The sequence below is a fragment of the Lepidochelys kempii genome, chromosome 2 (assembly GCF_965140265.1).
Source record: "Lepidochelys kempii isolate rLepKem1 chromosome 2, rLepKem1.hap2, whole genome shotgun sequence".
Classification (NCBI taxonomy): domain Eukaryota; kingdom Metazoa; phylum Chordata; order Testudines; family Cheloniidae; genus Lepidochelys; species Lepidochelys kempii.
Genome location: NC_133257.1, coordinates 244,854,195 through 244,874,824, shown reverse-complemented (window position 1 = coordinate 244,874,824; position 20,630 = coordinate 244,854,195). Strand labels below are relative to the sequence as shown.

Genomic DNA, 20,630 nt, shown 5'->3' with positions numbered 1-20,630 from the left:
TGTTCTATAATCCAGCCCCGTTTGGCAGTGACTGAATGTTGCTAATATCTGATGTCTTTTTGGTGGTTTGTCCAGAATGAATTGGTGATCTCAGTCCAGCTTAAACTGGCTAGGAGTCCGTATCACAGAACCTCCATTCTATCTGAAACGCATCTTGGGAATTACAAGAGATTGCAAGGGTTAAAGGGACATGAAAAATAAACTAACATCTTTCTATTGAGGTGGTCAGAACTAAAGCATATTGGTGCTACAATACAGGGCATATTGAACTGCTGTGTCCATACCACAAATGTTCTGTGGATAAATAAAGGACTTCATTTGTCAGGTCTGCCTTTTTTCCCTCATTTCTCAAGCATAAGTTTCACTTAAAAGAGAAAAAAGTAAATACGTTTTGACCAAAATGACCTACCAAGGCAGAAGGCTTTTCGGTAATGTGAGTACAAAATGAATTAATGAATTGCATATGAGGAATCAAAAATGAGATTGGAATCTCCTATTGCCTCTAAAACTTCCACCTGGCTGTAGAATCAACAAGAGCTAAATCCATATCTAGGTGCCTATATAAAATGGATGATTTTCATAGGTGCTGAACTCCTACATCTCCCATTGATTTCTACCTAAGTTTGAACTTTTTGGCCTTAGTATTTATTTTTCAGAACCCAAGGAAGGGCACTTAATTAATATATCACCTTGGACTTTATACCTCTGGGACTCCTCTCTCTAAGCCCTGCTCCCCTTGACAACGAGTTGAAGTCTTTTTGCTCACAGCTAGGTTTGGAAGAGCTAGTTACCTTGGATATTCAGTACTTAGCCATGAATCAAAATTAATTCACATCAGTAATCAAGGAAAGACAGGGATTAGTTGGCCAGACTGCAAATATATATAATGGTTACATATAGTTCACGAACATAACCTAAAATCACCCAAGTTCAATCCCATAGCTAACCTAAAACACGTCCCTCCTAAGTACACAGGCCTGAGACTCCTAGTCCGCTGTCTGGATTCAGTCAGAGTGGGTATGTCTACAGTGTAGCTGGGAGTGTGCCTCCCAGCCCAGATAGGCAGACATGTGCTAGATCAAGAGGAACGAGCACACTAAAAATAGCAGTCTGGCTGTTCTGGACCCAGGGGGTCAGGCAGGCTTGTACTGGCGTGGCTAAGCCCAAGCTGCTAGTGCATGTCTGACTAGCCAGGCTGGGAGGCATGGTCCCCGTTGCAATGTAGACTTACCAACTGTGCCCCTCAGACCCAGTCCCATAGCTAACCCACAACATGACCCCCTTAAACACACAGGCCTGAGACTTCCAGAGAATGTTTCTCAGACCATTCCTGTTAGTGTTTTTCAGGCCCCTTCTGGACGCAGCCAAAATCTCCCTCAGATCCGTTCTGGACTAGTCTGAATTGTTCCCTTCTGCCCCTCTGTACTCTGTAAGAATCCCACAGACCCTTTTTGTCAGAGTCTGTCCAGCTACCGCCCTTACCCCCGCAAAATAGCAGCTCTGCATCTGTCTCTTCTGGCCTCTCCCCTGATCTTGGGTTAAGCACCAGGCATAAACTCAAAGGGTTACTAAATGTAACCCTGGAAGAGGAAAACCTTTCAAGGGTTACATTTAGTATGCATGTGCTTCTCTCTTTTTAATTTGCCCAGTTCTTCTGGGACACATTATGCAACTCAGACAAGACATGCATGGGGGTGCTGCATAGATGCCCCACTAATCCTTAAGGACCTGATCAAACTCCTATTGAAGTCAATAGAAAGCTGCCTGAATGGTCATTGGAGCACGTCACATTTAGCCATGGTGGTTGGCTAGGGCTCAAGGCCAGTGCTGGTTGGAAATTTTTCACTGGAAATTGTTGATTTGTCAAAACCAAAGCTATTCACAGGAAAGGATCAGTTTCAACAAATTTCCCATTTTGAATTTTAAAAAAAAAAAGTTTTGAAATTGTTGAAATGTCCTATTTGTACACTTTCTAAATTTAAAATGCCCTGTTTTTTTGGGTCAAAACTTTGTTTTGAAATGTAAGCTAATTTATTGTAAAAAAATAAATTAAAATAAGTAAAAAAATGAAATCAAAACAAAATGTTTTGTAATTATTGAAACAAAATGGCAGATGACGCAATCTGATTAGATTTTTTTCCCGTTTGTGTACATTTTTGAGATTTCAACTTTTTGTACCTATTTGGGCTGGGAAACATTCTTCTTGAAACACACTTCTTGAAAATTCTCATGTGATGGAAAATAGATTCCCACCTAACTCTGCTCAATACTGATAAAGTCAAAGAACAACGAGATGTTTTAAAAAAGATGAAATTCATCCCAGTGCAAAGTGCCTATGCAGTATTTGAGTGTTGGGGAGGGACTTCTAGAAGCCCTGGGCAGTAAAGTAAGTTTTATGTACACAGATGATAAAGTATCAGAGAAAACAAAAGACATCATTATTATTTGATTGTGCAAATGATTAGATAAAGAGCTTGCCTTCTTAGTAAAATATCTGGTATTGTATCTTCGCTGGTGCAGTAAACATGCAATTTAAATAAGTTACAGGCTATATTCACATGCAATGGGACTTTTAAATGCTTCTGGGCGTAACGAGTACTTTTTGGAAAAGCACCATTTGTCTACAGCCAGTTAGGGTATTGTCTCAGTCCAGTACTCTCTCCCAGTTCATTTGGGTCAGTGATATGGTTTTCTTATGCTCTCTTTCTTGCCAGCTTCTTCTGCGGACACAGAAGCTTTGTCCATTTTTAGAATGAGTTTGGCAGATGAAGAGGCAAACTTTGAAATTATTTTTTCTAGCCACCATTTCTGCTTCTTTGGTTAGTTCCATAGAGATCCTGTGTTCAATGCAACTTCTGTTTCCTTTTTCCGAGTGGTTGCTATCATTGTTTTTTCTCCCTGTTGTATACTCTGCAATATATGTTCAAGCAAAATATCATCAGCAAAGTTTCTTTAATAGATCAATAAAAGCTATTTTCATTTAAAAATATAGCCTAGGCACTCCTATCTTACCACAAGTTTTGCATTTTATAAAAAAATAATTTTTGAATGGACAAAATGAGTTTTCAGAGATTAACTGTGAAACTTGAGAGTTTCTTTCAGTACAGGAGAAATGCATTGCCCCCATGTCACGGACATACACTGCTAGAAGAAATATTGTGCATGTATAAAAATGTGAACTGTATAGGCTGTCCGGTTTTCCAAATGTTGCATAGCATCAGTTTCTACTGTGTTTTGTGGTTCTCGTACTACCATAATACTCAATGATCACCGATCCCTAAAGATGCAAAAAATCAAGCCATTACCTGGCAAACCAACAGGTTTTCTATTTTCCAAACATCCTGGGTCAGTCTACCCCTGAGATGAGATTGAGAGTTGTACAGAGCACTCAGGAGGCTAAGGTTTATCTGTTCCTGCCAATTGCTACTTCTGATTGAATGCATTAAATGCGCCCTTTGGAAAGGTGTATGCTCTCTGCTTCAATAGGGAACAGTACATCAGTGTTGAAACTTAATAAAAAAAAACCCCTCTCCTTTCTTTAAGGCCCAGCTTGACAAAGTCCTGGCTGGGATGATTTAGTTGGGAATTGGTCCTGCTTTGAGCATGGGGTTGGACTAGATGACTTCCTGAGGTCCCTTCCAACCCTGAGATTCTATGATTCTATGAATATGGCAGCTTCTAGTTTCGGGCTTCAGATATGAGAGAAGCCCACTAAAATTTGCACTTGCTTTTGAGAAGCACATGTGTGATTGGAGGATTTGGAATGACAAACTGTTTAACTACAGTTAGAGTGTAAATGTTAGTATGCTTTGTATGAGGCAGCATTGCAAAACCCAAACATTTAAAAATTGTGAGTCAAGCCCTAGCAATTAATGAAATTGGCTTAAAAATCCTGAGAATTGGAACATGATAAATTCTGGGTTCTTTTTATTTGCCTTCTGGTGTTGGAACATTTAAGGTTCGCACTTTCAAGCTTTTAGCTGTAGATATGAGGGCTTAGAACTTACTTAAAAAATAAAAAAGAAGAAAGCTTAGGCCTTGTCTACGCTACGGAGGGAGATCAATTTAAGTTATACAACTTCAGCTACGTGAATAACGTAGCTGAAGTCGACGTACTTAGATCTATTTACCACGGGGTCCACACTACTGTCGACACTCTCCCGTCGACTCCCCTTGTGCTTCTCGTTCAGATGGCATACAGGAGTCGACGGGAAAGCAATCTGCTATCGATTTAATGGGTCTTCACTAGACCCACTAAATCGACCACCGATGCATCAATCACCACACATTGATCCCCCGGTAAGTGTAGATAAGCCCTCAGTTTCTCATGTGGTAACCTGATTCCAGGAGCTGGGGCTCTAGCAGAGCAAGAAACGTGAGCCGAAATTGCAAGAGTTGGCAACATTGATAAAGACATGGTGAAGATATTGTGGTTAATGGCTACATATTGCTGGGCAAAGGTGCAAGAAGGATTTTAAGGTATAATGTTAGGGAGTGAATAAATAGCAACCCTCTGCCCAGCACCTAAAGGCTACTACATGGTTAAAATAATGTTACATGTAACAATGTTTTACACAGTTAACTTGCTGAAATACACTCCTTGTTCGCAGTTAAATCCTGGAACATTATGGCAGAAATGCATTTCTAAAATAACATGCCACTGTACTGTGAAAATGTTAAGGTAAGACTGTCAATATATTTAATAGGTATAACACTGGAGTTATTTAAGCTTCTGCAATTTGAAATCACAGAAGCACTACCCCAAGTTAAGTAGTTTTTGGCAGATGGAAGAACAAGATAGCTTGCTATTTTTTCTCCCTGCTTAAGGGTAAAATGCTATATGACAGAGCACAGAAAACCACGCTGCTTTAACAGCAAATTTATGTCATCTACTATTTTAGTGAGCTAGAATTATAAAAGACTGCTTGTGTGTCAAGGATAACAAAATAATGCAGGGCACTGAGGTTTCTCAGGATATATTTCATTTAATGCTGAATTGTAAATTCATATTCACTGCAGCGGTTTTTCAAAGAAGTTGTACTTTTTACACATTTACAAAAATAATTTTTCCAGTGCCAAAGAAGACTGCTGGAGGCCATGTTCTTGCAATGGCCAATGCAGGATGTTGTCTGGAGTATTATTATTATTATTTATTATTATTTTTAATACCTAAATTTAGGCTCTGCAAAGCATGGAGGCAACTGATAAACTCAGTTGCTACAAAGCTTTCAAAGATACCACCAGCAACTTTCTTTCTCTCCCTTCCAGACAAGATATGTTATTTATATGTACATATGCAGGGTATATTTGAGTCATTCTGATGATATGGAGCATTATGTTTCTTTGGTATTTACAAAACTGACAGCTTCTGACAACTGAACCAGAAACATGTTCAGAAAATGATGAAATCCTGTTCTTTTTTAGGGGTGCTGCAGCTGGGGATGTGTTTGTCATTAGAAGCAGAACTTTAAATGAACTTGAACAATGAGTTCCTTTCGGTGTAGCGTTTGTGTGACTTTTAACTATGCTGAAAGCTGTTTCAAGCAAAAATGACTAATACTGCTCCTTTTAGCACCTCGTTTGCTCTCTGCATTTAGTTGTGTGTTTATACATATATATATATATATATATATAAAATGTAAAGTATATAAGAAATAAGCAAAAGTCTATGTGTTTATAAGTAATAATGCACAATGTATGGTTGAATTTCAAATTTGAGAATGGTCTCAGAGTAACAGCCGTGTTAGTCTGTATTCGCAAAAAGAAAAGGAGTACTTGTGGCACCTTAGAGACTAACCAATTTATTTGAGCATAAGCTTTCATGAGCTACAGCTCACTTCATCGGATGCATACTGTGGAAACTGCAGAAGACATTATATACACAGAGACCATGAAACAATACCTCCTCCCACCCCACTCTCCTGCTGGTAATAGCTTATCTAAAGTGATCACTCTCCTTACAATGTGTATGATAATCAAGTTGGGTCATTTCCAGCACAAATCCAGGTTTTCTCACCCTCCGCCCCCCTACACAGAAACGCACTCTCCTGCTCGTAATAGCCCATCCAAAGTGACCACTCTCTTTACAATGTGTATGATAATCAAGGTAGGCCATTTCCAGCACAAATCCAGGTTTTCTCCCCCCCCTCTTTTTTTTTTTCAAAAAAACCACACACACAAACTCACTCTCCTGCTGGTAATAGCTTATCCAAAGTGACATCACTTTGGATAAGCTATTACCAGCAGGAGAGTGAGTTTGTGTGTGTGGTTTTTTGGGGGGGGAAGAAAACTTGGATTTGTGTTGGAAATGGCCCAACTTGATTATCATACACATTGTAAGGAGAGTGGTCACTTTAGATAAGCTATTACCAGCAGGAGAGTGGGGTGGGAGGAGGTATTGTTTCATGGTCTCTGTGTATATAATGTCTTCTGCAGTTTCCACAGTATGCATCCGATGAAGTGAGCTGTAGCTCACGAAAGCTTATGCTCAAATAAATTGGTTAGTCTCTAAGGTGCCACAAGTACTCCGTTTTTTTTTGTTTTTTTTTTTAATTTGAGAATGAATTTTGCCTGGGTTTTAAGAGAACCAATAAAAGATCATATACTATTTATAAATAACTGATGCAAAACCATGTAATGTACTGTTGTAATGAAGCACATATTTGATTCAGCTGTAATGCCTATATGAAGTAGTTCTAGTTTAGCTTTACTAATGACATCAGCCTTGCAGAACTGTCTTGGAAAGTTATCCAGTCCAGGCACAAAATCTACTCTCTCATCCTCAGTAGCATGATAATGAAATAAACCTATACTTTCCTCACCAGTGGAGGAGAATTCTTGCCTGAGGGAGTGGAATTTTGTAAGGCTGAAGTACAAAAAGCAGAATTAAAGGGACGAGAGATTTTCAGATGTTGTGGATTAAACCAAGTGATTATTCTAAACTGTGAATGGGTCACTTTCCCCCTCCCTGAAATAGATTTTAAAATGGATATTTATTTTCAAACAAAACCAGTTGCCTTGTGAAACGGTTGGTTAGGGGAAAAAAAAAAAGTGACCTAATGCTACTGAATAAAATATCTGATCTCTAGTTGCCAGGGCTGAGTCATTTCCTGTTACAATAACAAGACTGTCATCAGCTAAACTTCTCTAGCTAGCATACAGTTTGCCAGTATGTGTATGGCTTTATTTGTGCATGTTGCTAGAAAGTTAATGTTGAAAAATATACTGTACTAAATTTGGAAACATCATCTTTGTATCAAAAGGCATTAGTGGTCAACGTATGTCTAATTTATTACTGGTATTATAAACTCTGATTTTTTACTATAAGGAAAACACATTCCCTAAACTCTGAATAATAATGTTGTAATTCCAGCAAGGGATTCTGCACACATCAGAATGTATTCATATCATCAGAGCTCTCTGAGGTGGAATTTGTAGCCTTACTTTCAGTTGTATTTTATTCTCAGAAATAAGATGGAAAATACCTATTTCTCTATATCTGACCTATCAGTCCTCATACTCAAAGGAAACCTGCACAACACTTTCAAAAGACGAGCCTGGGAGCTTAAATTCATTACTTTGCAAGACACCAAAAATCATGGACTGAACAGAGACACAGGATTTATGGTTTATTAGAACACTCTGTAACCCACTAATCTCTTCTTTTTGTCCTATGGCTGCAGAGGTGTTAATGGGCCACTCTACTTTGAATGGTTCCTTACAATATGTGCTAACTGTTTGTGCTAAATAATCTGTTCCACCTTGCATTTGCAGTAATGCTGGGAATTTCTTTCCCAGACCAGAAGAAGAGTTCTGTGTGGCTTGAAAGCTTGTCTCTCTCACCAACACACCTTGGTCCAATAAAATATATTACCTCACCCACCTTGTCTCTCTATTAGGGCACCTTGTCTGTCCCCTGCCCATGGAAGACTATTTCCTTAAGCATACCCTCCAGTGAAAAGGAAGTGTTCCAACGATCCTTTATAAGATATCAAAAACACAATGGTTTCAGGTTTCAGAGTAACAGCCGTGTTAGTCTGTATTCGCAAAAAGAAAAGGAGTACTTGTGGCACCTTAGAGACTAACCAATTTATTGCCTCCTGAACAAGCATTGCACTGCATTCAGCTCTCAGAAGAAGCAGCTGGAGGTAGACTGGTAAGAACAATCCAGTATCCTTGTTACACTGCCTTATTGATCTGGAAAGAACAGGAATGCATTAGGACATACATAAGGGACTGGTTTCAGATTAACGGCCGTGTTAGTCTGTATTCGCAAAAAGAAAAGGAGGACTTGTGGCACCTTAGAGACTAACCAATTTATTTGAGCATAAGCTTTCGTGAGCTACAGCTCACTTCATCGCTGTAGCTTACGAAAGCTTATGCTCAAATAAATTGGTTAGTCTCTAAGGTGCCACAAGTACTCTTTTTCTTTTTACATAAGGGACTGAAGATTTTGTCTTTGGGGAAAGTAAATTTTGCAAAATCCATTGCCTCAGAGTTAAGGCAACTAAGATCCAGTCCATTTCTTAGTAGCATTGCTGCTACTGTTACAACTTTCATTGTTTTCCACAGGTTCCAGTGCTAACGTTTGGGAGCAGCATGTTTGATGGTTGGATCATGGGGCTGGGATTCAGGATAGAATCGTAGGAGTGGAAGGGATCCTGAGAGGTCATCTAGTCCAGTCCCCAGCCTCTGTCCTTCCACTGGGTCACCTTAGGCAAGTGTACTTTTTCAAAAGTACCCAATAATTTTTGCTGCATCAATTTGTAGGTGCTCATCTTAAGACACCAGAGGCCTGATTTGCTGAGGTGTGAGTACCTAGAATTCCAATGGACTTCACCTGGAGTTGTGATTGCTCATCACCTCTGAAACCTAGGCCCCAAGTGTCTCAAATTAGGCTCTTAAAATAAGTGGATAGTTGAAAATGAAAGCTATACAGAGAAGGGCTACTAGGATGATCCGAGGAATGGAAAGCTTGTCTTATGAAAGGAGACTCAAGGAGCTTGGCTTGTTTAGCCTACCTAAAAGACGGTTGAGGGGAGATATGATTGCTCTCTATAAATATATCCAAGGGATAAATACCAGAGAGGGAGAGGAATTATTTAAGCTCAGTACCAATGTGGACACAAGAACAAATGGATATAAACTGTCCACCAGGAAGTTTAGATTTGAAATTAGATGAAGGTTTCTAACTATCAGAGGAGTGAAGTTTTGGAATAGCCTTTCAAGGGAAGCAGTGGGGGAAAGATCTATCTGACTTTAAGATTAAACTCGATAAGTTTATGGAAGAGATGGTATGATGGGATAACATGGTTTTGGTAATTAAATATTCATGGTAAATAGGCCCCATGGCCTGTGGTGGGATATTAGATGGAGTGGGATCTGAGTTACCCAGGAAAGAATTTTCTGTAGTATCTGGCTAGTGAATCTTGCCCATATGCTCAGGGTTTAGCTGATCGCCATATTTGGGGTCGGGAAGGAATTTTCCTCCAGGGCAGATTGGAAGAGGCCCTGGAGGTTTTTCGCCTTCCTCTGTAGTATTGGGCACGGGTCACTTGCTGGAGGATTCTCTGCTCCTTGAAGTCTTTAAACCACGATTTGAGGACTTCAATAGCTCAGACATAGGTGAGAAGTTTTTTGCAGGAGTGGTGGGTGAAATTCTGTGGCCTGCGTTGTGCAGGAGGTCAGACTAGATGATCATAATGGTCCCTTCTGACCTAAATATCTATGAATCTAAAACTTCTCTGTGCCTTTATTACCCCTTCTGGGAAATGGACATAATACTTGAAATGCACACTGAGATCCTTTAGTAAATGGCAACATATAAGTAGAGAATATTGTTTTCTGAAAAATCAAAAATAGCACTTCCCTTTGCTGTATATATTGACTGTGTTCAGTCTCATTCTCTCGGAGTCATATTCACTAATTGCAGCCCATAGCCACATAACTGATGTCTCAGTCTCCTATATCCCGGTCCCTCTGTTTGTGTGGAACACAAACAACTTTAATGGCACTTCTTATGGCATAAGATGATATTGGAATTTTTCTTCCTTCTGCATTTTTAAACACATTTATTTTCCTTCCTTTCTTTTTTCTGCATGGCATAAAAAAAGCAGAAGACCTAGGCTGATATTTGTAGAGTATGCAGGATTAAAACATAGTGGTGCTGCTGTGAAAAATTGCTATGCTCTATTCCCCAGTGAACAGGGACATTATTGTACAGTCCTGGATAAAGTCACTGATTATATTGTTTAGGTCATGAAAACAAGATGTGTTGCAAGTCTCTGGGTTTCTGTAATTAAAAAGTTGTAAATGCTGAGGTTGGTTTGTAAGCAGCTGTTGAGATCACTGTCAGAAATTCAACAGTGCATGGCAGCCGTTATGTATTATTCCATTCTTTCAGGAATGGAAAATTACTGGTGTTTGCTTATACAAACAAATGTTGACTGTAACTTGCATAGGTAGTTTTCCAGGCTGTATGCATGGAATAGCGTTATAATTGCTTCAGATCCTCTCTGTCTTCAGAATTATATATCAAATATCCAGGCTGTAATTGCCATCTAAAGGTTCACTTCTTACAAGATTATGCTGCTGCATACCTTGAACATTTTGCTAAGGGCAATTTTCTTTATACACAGTGATTCTTCCTGAGTACATCTGAAAATATAATTGAGCCCTTCATTTCAACTGAGTATTAAAAATAATTTTTAAAAGCATTTTTTAATTGACAACATTTCATTTTGACACAAATATCAGCCTCTTAGGACCGTCTTAAAATAAGCCTTCCCATTTGACATGAGTAACTCTTGAGTACTGATGTGTAGAAATGGAAGAATTTGATCACTAGCAAATTATACTCTGTGCAGCAGGTCAGCCCTGGGCGGTTTAAAAATCCGAGCACACCTAGGTGAAACTGCAGTATAAGACCTTTGGCACATAAACCCTCCTGACTCTAGTTCAGAGAACAGTGAGCTCTCAGTTCCAAGGAGGGGGAAGATGATGTCATTGAGAAGATATTACCTTGCTTTGAAGTTAGTAAATGTGTTCAAAGTTCTGTGGGGTGTTCTCAGAGTTGAAAAATGTGCCTCACCACGACTATGAGACAGAGGTAGTCTCTTTCTCTGTAGATTTATACTGCAGTTTGTTCTATAACTGTTGCTTTAACTAGAATGCAAACAAAAGGCATTTGGGAAAATGACTCTTGTTCAGAGCTCTTTAAGGAAACGTTGAAATTGAGGGCTAAACAATTTTGGCAGCACTAGTGGAAACAGCAGCAGAAACAAAAATGCTCAAAAGTGAGGGAACCAGGGCAATATTGGTAGGTGCCAGTATTTTTTTTTTAGCTGTTGAGTTCCAGTGAAGTGTGCACATCATTTGGTAATAACAATACGAGAAGTTATTGACAGTGAATTTGCCAACCTTCAAGAAAACACTGAGGATGAGAGTTATCTGACTCTTTTGTGGGTGTGCAATCTGTGTGTGACAGAGAGCAAAGGGAAAATACTCTCCCATTTGTGCAGTGGGGGCCACATAAGGGTTTGGCAGAATTCCAATCCCTTCCTACTCCACTGGGGATGGAGTGGGTGGTGGAAGGACGATGGCTCTATTCCAGCCAGCAGAGCCACCCAATCATGTAGTAAACAAGCAACAGTAGTTACCTGGTCTCTTTGCCCCATGAACTCCACAACATCTCATGGAACTCCCTCCGATGGTGTGTAGCTCTAAACTAGCCTCTTGACTACATGCTGTACTTATGAGGTACAGCCCAGCATTTAAGTATTTTCTCCATTCACTGAGTCTATGGATTTTTAAAAGGACAGAAACTATATAAAACTGTATAAAAATACTCCAGTAACTAGAGATGGGCCCAAATCAATTCCCTTGAACTTTGTGGGCATTTGAAATCTTAAATTCAGGTCTAGATCTGAATTTTGCAAATGGCTCATTTTTAAAATGGGGCTACCTCAAACACCCAGGTAAAAACACCCCAATATGTAGCAGTGTTGCCAACCCCAAACATTCAAAGCTCAGAAGTGAGGCCCCCAAAATAACACACCTTTTTAGTTATTTTTATTTGCATTTTAGTTTTTGAGCCTTTAGGGCTCATCTTTTAAAGCCTTTCTTCACAACCGGGGGGTTGGAAACTTACTTTTATTTTTTAAATGAAAACGGAGATTCTCATATAATCTCATGACTCTGGAGCAGAGGTTACACGTAAAGCATTAATTATAGCAAGACTCATGATAAAATCATAGGACTTGACAAGGCTGGTACTTGAAATCCACATAAAAAACCTGGAGCTTCGGCCCTTCCCTGATAGTTACACTACAATAAAATGAATGATTTGAGACCCGTAGTGCAGAATACCATGTATTGGTTTTTTAAAAAATATTGATTACTCCCTGAGCGAATAGGTACTAAAAAAAAATGGTTACCTAACAAAATTGAATATCATCCGAGTCATCATAAATGAAGCAACATACTGTTTAGTAATGTCTGCAATGTACACACAGACATCAGTGATGTTATCCGTGACGTATTTCATTGTAATGACCTGTTTGTCAGGTTTTAGTCAGTGCTGAAATTAAAGTGTAAGCTTTGTATCCGGGGAGGTTCCATAGCAATGAGTCAAAGGTGAAATGCCAGCAGTGAAGAATGATTAATGGCTGCACTGGCTGAAATGTCTGTCATAATATACACTTCTTATATTTGAAATGAGGGCATGCAGTTATAAAGCAACAGGATGAACAACGGAGAAAGCATACAGTGAAAGAGTTTATACCAATACGATGATAAGGAAAACAGTTGTGATAAAAAGGGCAATAATGGTGCTTAGAACAGAATGGGGCTAATGTACAGTCCAATGTTCAGAGCTCCATCTGTTGCTTTAAATGCTAACTGCTTTTGCTTTTGTACACCTCATCCCTGTGTTGAAAACTTGCAACCCCAGTGATTCATACCAGCAGAACTAAAATAATATTTTATTGCAGGCACTTGGCATTGCCCACTGAAAATGAAGACTTTGATCCTGCAAAAATTTAGGTATATGGACACATCGACATAAACGGGACTATCATATGCTAAATGTTAAATCAGTGGGACTACTCATCTGCTTAAAGATAAGCACTTGCTTAACTGTTTGCAAGGTCAGGGCTGCAAAATGGTTTCTATGACACCCACTGTCTCCCACGCACTCATAACTTTAGGAGTAGGGCTTATGCTGTATTATTAGCCTGATATTCAGAGATACAGCACACTCACATGTCCTGTTCAAGTCATTGGTGCGCTTCTTGTGTTCAGCATCTCACCAGAACATTATACGTTTCCATTTTTTAAAATTGTCCCTGAAAAACAGAAATATGTTTTATTGGTTGTTCTGCGAAATCTTTTTTGAAGTTCTGTTTTCTCTTCTGTAGTTAGTATTGACACTGTCTGACCGTTTCCTGAACAGCTTAGTCACACCATGGGATTATTTTCAAAAGTAGCAAATTTTGAAAGCAGATTTTTTTTTTATTCATTATTTTGAAACTCAGAAATTCTGGTTTTGAAATTTTCAATTCTGAGAAAAAAAAGAGACCATGAAAAATAAAAATAGTCTGGTTACAAAACATAATGGTATTGATACAAGGTTTGGGTTTTACCTATATTTCAGAGGGATTCTTTTTTACCATTTTTTATTTTTATTTTTTTTTACATTTTTCTCTTAGCTCTAGTCATCAAGTAGGGTAGGCTTCATGAGCATTAAATTACCTTATTGTAACATTAACCTCTACATCAAAAAAATAACGTGGCACCTTAGAGACTAATACATTTATTTGGGCATAAGCTTTCGTGGGCTAGAACCCATTTATCGGATGCATGGAGTGAAAATACAGGAGCAGGTATAAATACATGAAAGGATGGGGTGTTGCTTTACCAAGTGTGAGGTCAGTTTAATGAGATAAATCAATTAACAGCAAGATACCAAGGGAGGAAAAATAACTTTTGAAGTAGTAAGAGAGTGGCCTATTACAGACAGTTGACAAGAAGGTGTGAGTAACGATAGGGAGAAATTAGTAGTGGGGAAGTTAAGTTTAGGTTTTGTAATGACCCAGCCACTCTCAGTCTATATTCAGGCCTAATCTGATGGTATCCAGTTTGCAAATTAATTCCAGTTCTGCACTTTCACGTTGGTGTCTGTTTTTGAAGGTTTTTTGTTGAATAATTGCCACTTTTAGGTCTGTTATTGAGTGACCAGGGAGATTGAAGCGTTCTCCGACTAGTTTTTGAACGTTATAATTCCTGATGTCAGATTTGTGTCCATTTATTCTTTCGCATAGAGACTGTCTGGTTTGTCCAATGTACATGGCAGAAGGGCATTGCTGGCACATGATGGCATATATCACATTGGTAGATGTGCAGGTGAACGAGCCCCTGATGGTGTGGCTGATGTGGTTAGGTCCTATGATGGTGTCCCTTGAATAGATATGTGGACAGAGTTGGCACTGGGGTCTGTGGCAGGGTTTGGTTTCTGGGTTGGTGTTTTTGTTGTGTAGTTGCTGCTAAGTATTTGCTTCAGGTGGGTTGTCTGTCTGTAAGCAAGGACTGGCCTGTCTCCCAAGGTCTGTGAGAGTGAGGGATTGTCCTTCAGGATAGGTTGTAGATCCTTGCTGATGTGCTGGAGAGGTTTTAGTTGGCTCCTAAGCACCATCACAATAGAAATAACTAACAGTAATGCGCATGTGAGTAGTCCCATTGGCATGTGAGTAAAGGTACTCATGAACTTAATCATTTGTGGCCTTAGTCATCCACTGCGTGTTCCATCAAATGCAGAGATTCTTCCCTGTGCTATTCTCCCCTTCCCCAACACATAAAAGGAATGGCTCACATTATACTGATTGAAGATGAGTGTAAACAGGATAAAGTCAGAAGCTTGGGTGTCTAGGGTGAAATTCTGGCCCATTGAATTCAATGGCAAAACTCCCAATGCCTGCAAGAAAATCAGGATTTCACCTCTTAGCCTTCGGTTTGAAATACTGAAGGTTCCTTTGAAAAAAGGTCTGACTTTTGGTAAGGTCAACTTAGTCCTGTATCTTTCCAAGGCTTTGTCTACACTGGCAATTTACAGCGCTGCAACTTTCTCGCTCGGGGTGTGAAAAAACACCCCCCTGAGCGCTGCAAGTTTCAGCGCTGTAAAGTGGCAGCGTAGACAGTGCACCAGCACTGGGAGCTACTCCCCTCACGTGGGTGGTTTTTTTTACAGCGCGGGGAGAGCTCTCTCCCAGTGCTAGTGCTGCGACGAAGTCAACGAATGGCTACGCAGGTGGTGTCAGAGAGAAGGCTTTGGATTCTTTGACCATGGGATGGTGTTCCATGAAGGAGGAGTGCTGGGCAGAGACGGGCTCCATCTTACGAAGAGAGGGAAGAGCATCTTTGCCAGCAGGCTGGCTGCCTAACCTAGTGAGGAGGGCTTTAAACTAGGTTCACCGGGGGAAGGAGACCAAAGCCCTGAGGTAAGTGAGAAAGCGGGATACCGGGAGGAAGCACAGGCAGGAATGTCTGTGAGGGGAGGGCTCCTGCCTCATACTGGGAATGAGGGGTGATCAACAGGTTATCTCAAGTGCTTATATACGAATGCACAAAGCCTTGGAAACAAGCAGGGAGAACTGGAGGTCCTGGTGATGTCAAGGAACTATGACGTGATTGGAATAACAGAGACTTGGTGGGATAACTCACATGACTGGGTGGGATAACTCACATGACTGGAGTACTGTTATGGATGGTTATAAACTGTTCAGGAAGGACAGGCAGGGCAGAAAAGGTGGGGGAGTAGCACTGTATGTAAGGGAGCAGTATGACTGCTCAGAGCTCCGGTACAAAACTGTAGAAAAATCTGAGTGTCTCTGGATTAAGTTTAGAAGTGTGTGCAACAAGAGTGATGTAGTGATGGGAGTCTGCTATAGACCACCGGACCAGGGGGATGAGGTAGATGAGGCTTTCTTCCGGCAGCTCGCGGAAGCTACTAGATCGCATGCCCTGATTCTCATGGGTGACTTTAATTTTCCTGATATCTGCTGGGAGAGCAATACAGCAGTGCATAGACAATCCAGGAAGTTTTTGGAAAGCGTAGGGGACAATTTCCTGGCGCAAGTGCTAGAGAAGCCAACTGGGGGGGGGGGGCGCTTTTCTTGACCTGCTGCTCACAAACCGGGTAGAATTAGTGGGGGAAGCAAAAGTGGATGGGAATCTGGGAGGCAGTGACCATGAGTTGGTTGAGTTCAGGATCCTGACGCAGGGAAGAAAGGTAAGCAGCAGGATACGGACCCTGGACTTCAGGAAAGCAGACTTCGACTCCCTCAGGGAACGGATGGGCAGGATCCCCTGGGGGACTAACATGAAGGGGAAAGGAGTCCAGGAGAGCTGGCTATATTTCAAGGAATCCCTGTTGAGGTTACAGGGACAAACCATCCCGATGAGTCAAAAGAATAGTAAATATGGCAGGCGACCAGCTTGGCTTAATGGTGAAATCCTAGCGGATCTTAAACATAAAAAAGAAGCTTACAAGAAGTGGAAGGTTGGACATATGACCAGGGAAGAGTATAAAAATATTGCTCGGGCATGTAGGAATGATATCAGGAGGGCCAAATCGCACCTGGAGCTGCAGCTAGCAAGAGATGTCAAGAGTAACAAGAAGGGTTTCTTCAGGTATGTTGGCAACAAGAAGAAAGCCAAGGAAAGTGTGGGCCCCTTACTGAATGAGGGAGGCAACCTAGTGACAGAGGATGTGGAAAAAGCTAATGTACTCAATGCTTTTTTTGCCTCTGTCTTCACTAACAAGGTCAGCTCCCAGACTGCTGCGCTGGGCATCACAAAATGGGGAAGAGATGGCCAGCCCTCTGTGGAGATAGAGGTGGTTAGGGACTATTTAGAAAAGCTGGACATGCACAAGTCCATGGGGCCAGACGAGTTGCATCCGAGAGTGCTGAAGGAATTGGTGGCTGTGATTGCAGAGCCATTGACCATTATCTTTGAAAACTCGTGGCGAACAGGGGAAGTCCCGGATGACTGGAAAAAGGCTAATGTAGTGCCAATCTTTAAAAAAGGGAAGAAGGAGGATCCTGGGAACTACAGGCCAGTCAGCCTCACCTCAGTCCCTGGAAAAATCATGGAGCAGGTCCTCAAAGAATCAATCCTGAAGCACTTGCATGAGAGGAAAGTGATCAGGAACAGCCAGCATGGATTCACCAAGGGAAGGTCATGCCTGACTAATCTAATCGCCTTTTATGATGAGATTACTGGTTCTGTGGATGAAGGGAAAGCAGTGGATGTATTGTTTCTTGACTTTAGCAAAGCTTTTGACACGGTCTCCCACAGTATTCTTGTCAGCAAGTTAAGGAAGTATGGGCTGGATGAATGCACTATAAGGTGGGTAGAAAGCTGGCTAGATTGTCGGGCTCAACGGGTGGTGATCAATGGCTCCATGTCTAGTTGGCAGCCGCTGTCAAGTGGAGTGCCCCAGGGGTCGGTCCTGGGGCCGGTTTTGTTCAATATCTTCATAAATGATCTGGAGGATGGTGTAGATTGCACTCTCAGCAAATTTGCGGATGATACTAAACTGGGAGGAGAGGTAGATACGCTGGAGGGCAGGGATAGGATACAGAGGGACCTAGACAAATTGGAGGATTGGGCCAAAATAAATCTGATGAGGTTCAATAAGGATAAGTGCAGGGTCCTGCACTTAGGACGGAAGAATCCAATGCACCGCTACAGACTAGGGGCCGAATGGCTAGGCAGCAGTTTTGCGGAAAAGGACCTAGGGGTGACAGTGGATGAGAAGCTGGATATGAGTCAGCAGTGTGCCCTTGTTGCCAAGAAGGCCAATGGCATTTTGGGATGTATAAGTAGGGGCATAGCGAGCAGATCGAGGGACGTGATCGTTCCCCTCTATTCGACATTGGTGAGGCCTCATCTGGAGTACTGTGTCCAGTTTTGGGCCCCACACTACAAGAAGGATGTGGATAAATTGGAGAGAGTCCAGCGAAGGGCAACAAAAATGATTAGGGGTCTAGAACACATGACTTATGAGGAGAGGCTGAGGGAGCTGGGATTGTTTAGTCTGCAGAAGAGAAGAATGAGGGGGGATTTGATAGCTGCTTTCAACTACCTGAAAGGAGGTTCCAAAGAGGATGGCTCTAGACTGTTCTCAATGGTAGCAGATGACAGAACGAGGAGTAATGGTCTCAAGTTGCAGTGGGGGAGGTTTAGATTGGATATTAGGAAAAACTTTTTCACTAGGAGGGTGGTGAAACACTGGAATGCGTTACCTAGGGAGGTGGTAGAATCTCCTTCCTTAGAGGTTTTTAAGGTCAGGCTTGACAAAGCCCTGGCTGGGATGATTTAACTGGGGATTGGTCCTGCTTCGAGCAGGGGGTTGGACTAGATGACCTTCTGGGGTCTCTTCCAACCCTGATATTCTATGATTCTATGATGATTCTATGACTGCACAAGCCACGTTAAAGCTCCGCTGCTGCCGAGCTTTAATGTTGCTAGTGAAGACACGCCCCAAGATACTCCTCAAGTCCTTTGCAATTTACTGTATGTTCTGTTTTCAGAGTAGCAGCTGTGTTGAGGTCATGTTTGCTCTGGCAGGACATTAAAGACCCTGTGGTAAATTTTTGAAAATCCTCAGCCTGTATTTCTTCTCCCTGCCCTGCTGTGCAATATGCTGGATGCTGGTTATTGGTTGCTTTGTGCCTCAGAGTTGGCTGTACGTATATGACACTGGTCATGTTAAGTGGTGCAGTGGGAACCCTACAGTTAAGGGACAATAGCCAGGAGAGATGGGACTGATGTGTCGTCACATTGCTTAACACACTACTGGAAGGCGCTCAGGTACTACAGTGATGAGCGCAGTATAAAAATCTAGATAGAACAGAATAGACCCTGCAAGATGCTAAATGCCTCAAATGAGGCACTCAGTGCTCTCAAGTGCCATATAAGCCAATGTGAGTTGAGGGTGCTCAGAGCTGTATAGGAGGTACACTGCATGTCCCAGAATTAGATCCTGAACATTGCACAAATTATGCAAGAAACCCAGCATTATAACTCTGAATTTTATCAGTCTCCACGGTCTTTGTGAACAAATAAATTATTCTTGCACTGTGTGTTGATCTTTGAGGACTTACCCACTGGGTTCTGAGTATTTTTGAAAGTAGAGCCTGGGATACTAATGAGACAGTTTTACTCCAGCACTAGCCAGCACTGTGACATTTATGTCCTCGTTAGATCACAACCTGATGAGACTGAGGAGACATGGCAGTACGTCATCTTCAGGCTTTTAACACTGACTGGCGTCTGAAGACTTCAGTTTGGCACCATCTCTGCACTTTTGGAAACTAAACTAAAAGCACAATTTGAGTGGAATTCCATTCCAACTGCCCCAGACAAATATAAAGAAAACCATTCCCATCCTGCCCACCACGTTTCAATACTCCAGAATGTGTACTCCTGCTGCTGTTTCATTATATTATATAGAATGTGCTGTGAGGTTCAGATGTGTTAGGGGAAAAAGCAGACAGATTAATTCATGGCTTCACTCCAGCTCTTTTTGTATTATCCCAGAGGAACAAAGGGGTCATAAACCAGCCAGATTTAGCCCACAGGGAAATCCTTTGTCATGACATACAACTTCTGGAACAGCTGTATGCTTCCCCCTCTCTTGCAGCTCCCAGTATAGGGGCTCTGGTTGCTACACACTGGCTGTCCTTGACTGCTGGTTGACAGCTAAGCACCCTGAGTCTCCTCTAAATTGGGCTAGAGGCTGAAGTAGTCTAGGATTAGCTCAAGAATTTGAGACGTGTAACTGTGCTTTAAAGACATATTTGTCTCCCCTCCCATAGATGTTGCACCGAATGGAGGTCATCTGACCCCAAAGTCACTAATAACAAATAAGCTTACATTGACTTAGTGATAGACTTGCAAATATATACAGTTTACCTGTATGTCTCCCATGGGAATATGACCTATATAGGACATGCCACAATGCATGACTCACATTTATTTCTTTGCTTTGGGTTGATCATGTAAACAGAAACAAATGTCTGACCAAAAAAAAAAAAAAAAAGGACTAAAAATAATAAAATTACATCATGCTGAACCATGGATAATAATCATTTGACATGTCTGGTAAATACAGACAGATTCTTAGTTGAAACAATGGAATCCATTCAATCCGCACCTTGATAAAAAACCACATCTGCTTCACTGGCTTGATTACGTATGGTTTTCAGTGTCTCTCAGCAATGGCTGTGCTGCACACCAAGCCAGTTTAAAATGACTTGCCTCCTGCTGTCTGCAAACCTACAGTAATTTACAAGTGTGAATGATGTATCCTGGCAAACAGCTTCCTACTGTGTGGTCCTCTTGTCAGGCTACTTAACTTATTACTCATCTGCAGTAGGGTACTTGGTGCTGTACTATCATAGCGAAGGGCATGGCTCCACCCCTCCAGGAGTTCACAATCTAAATGAGTTGCTTGTACATTAACCTAGTTTTTGAATATTTTAATACAGGAAGGAGCTTTGCTGCTTTAAGCATCATGGACATCACAAAACCCACTTTCAGTCTAAAGTGCTTTTCATTTAGGGTTGGTC

At 41.2% G+C, this 20,630-nt stretch overlaps 1 long non-coding RNA gene across 1 annotated transcript in view; it reads right to left on the bottom strand.

Moving 5' to 3' along the window:
- Positions 1–2,134: 2,134 nt before the first annotated feature.
- LOC140907758 (uncharacterized) overlaps positions 2,135–20,630 on the bottom strand; it is a 36,680-nt gene continuing 18,184 nt past the window's right edge. Inside the window, exons 2-4 of the long non-coding RNA XR_012157614.1 lie at positions 13,261–13,343; positions 8,086–8,196; positions 2,135–2,910 (exon numbers count right to left, since the gene is read on the bottom strand). This is a non-coding gene — a long non-coding RNA (uncharacterized lncRNA). The remainder of the gene's footprint in view (positions 2,911–8,085; positions 8,197–13,260; positions 13,344–20,630) is intronic.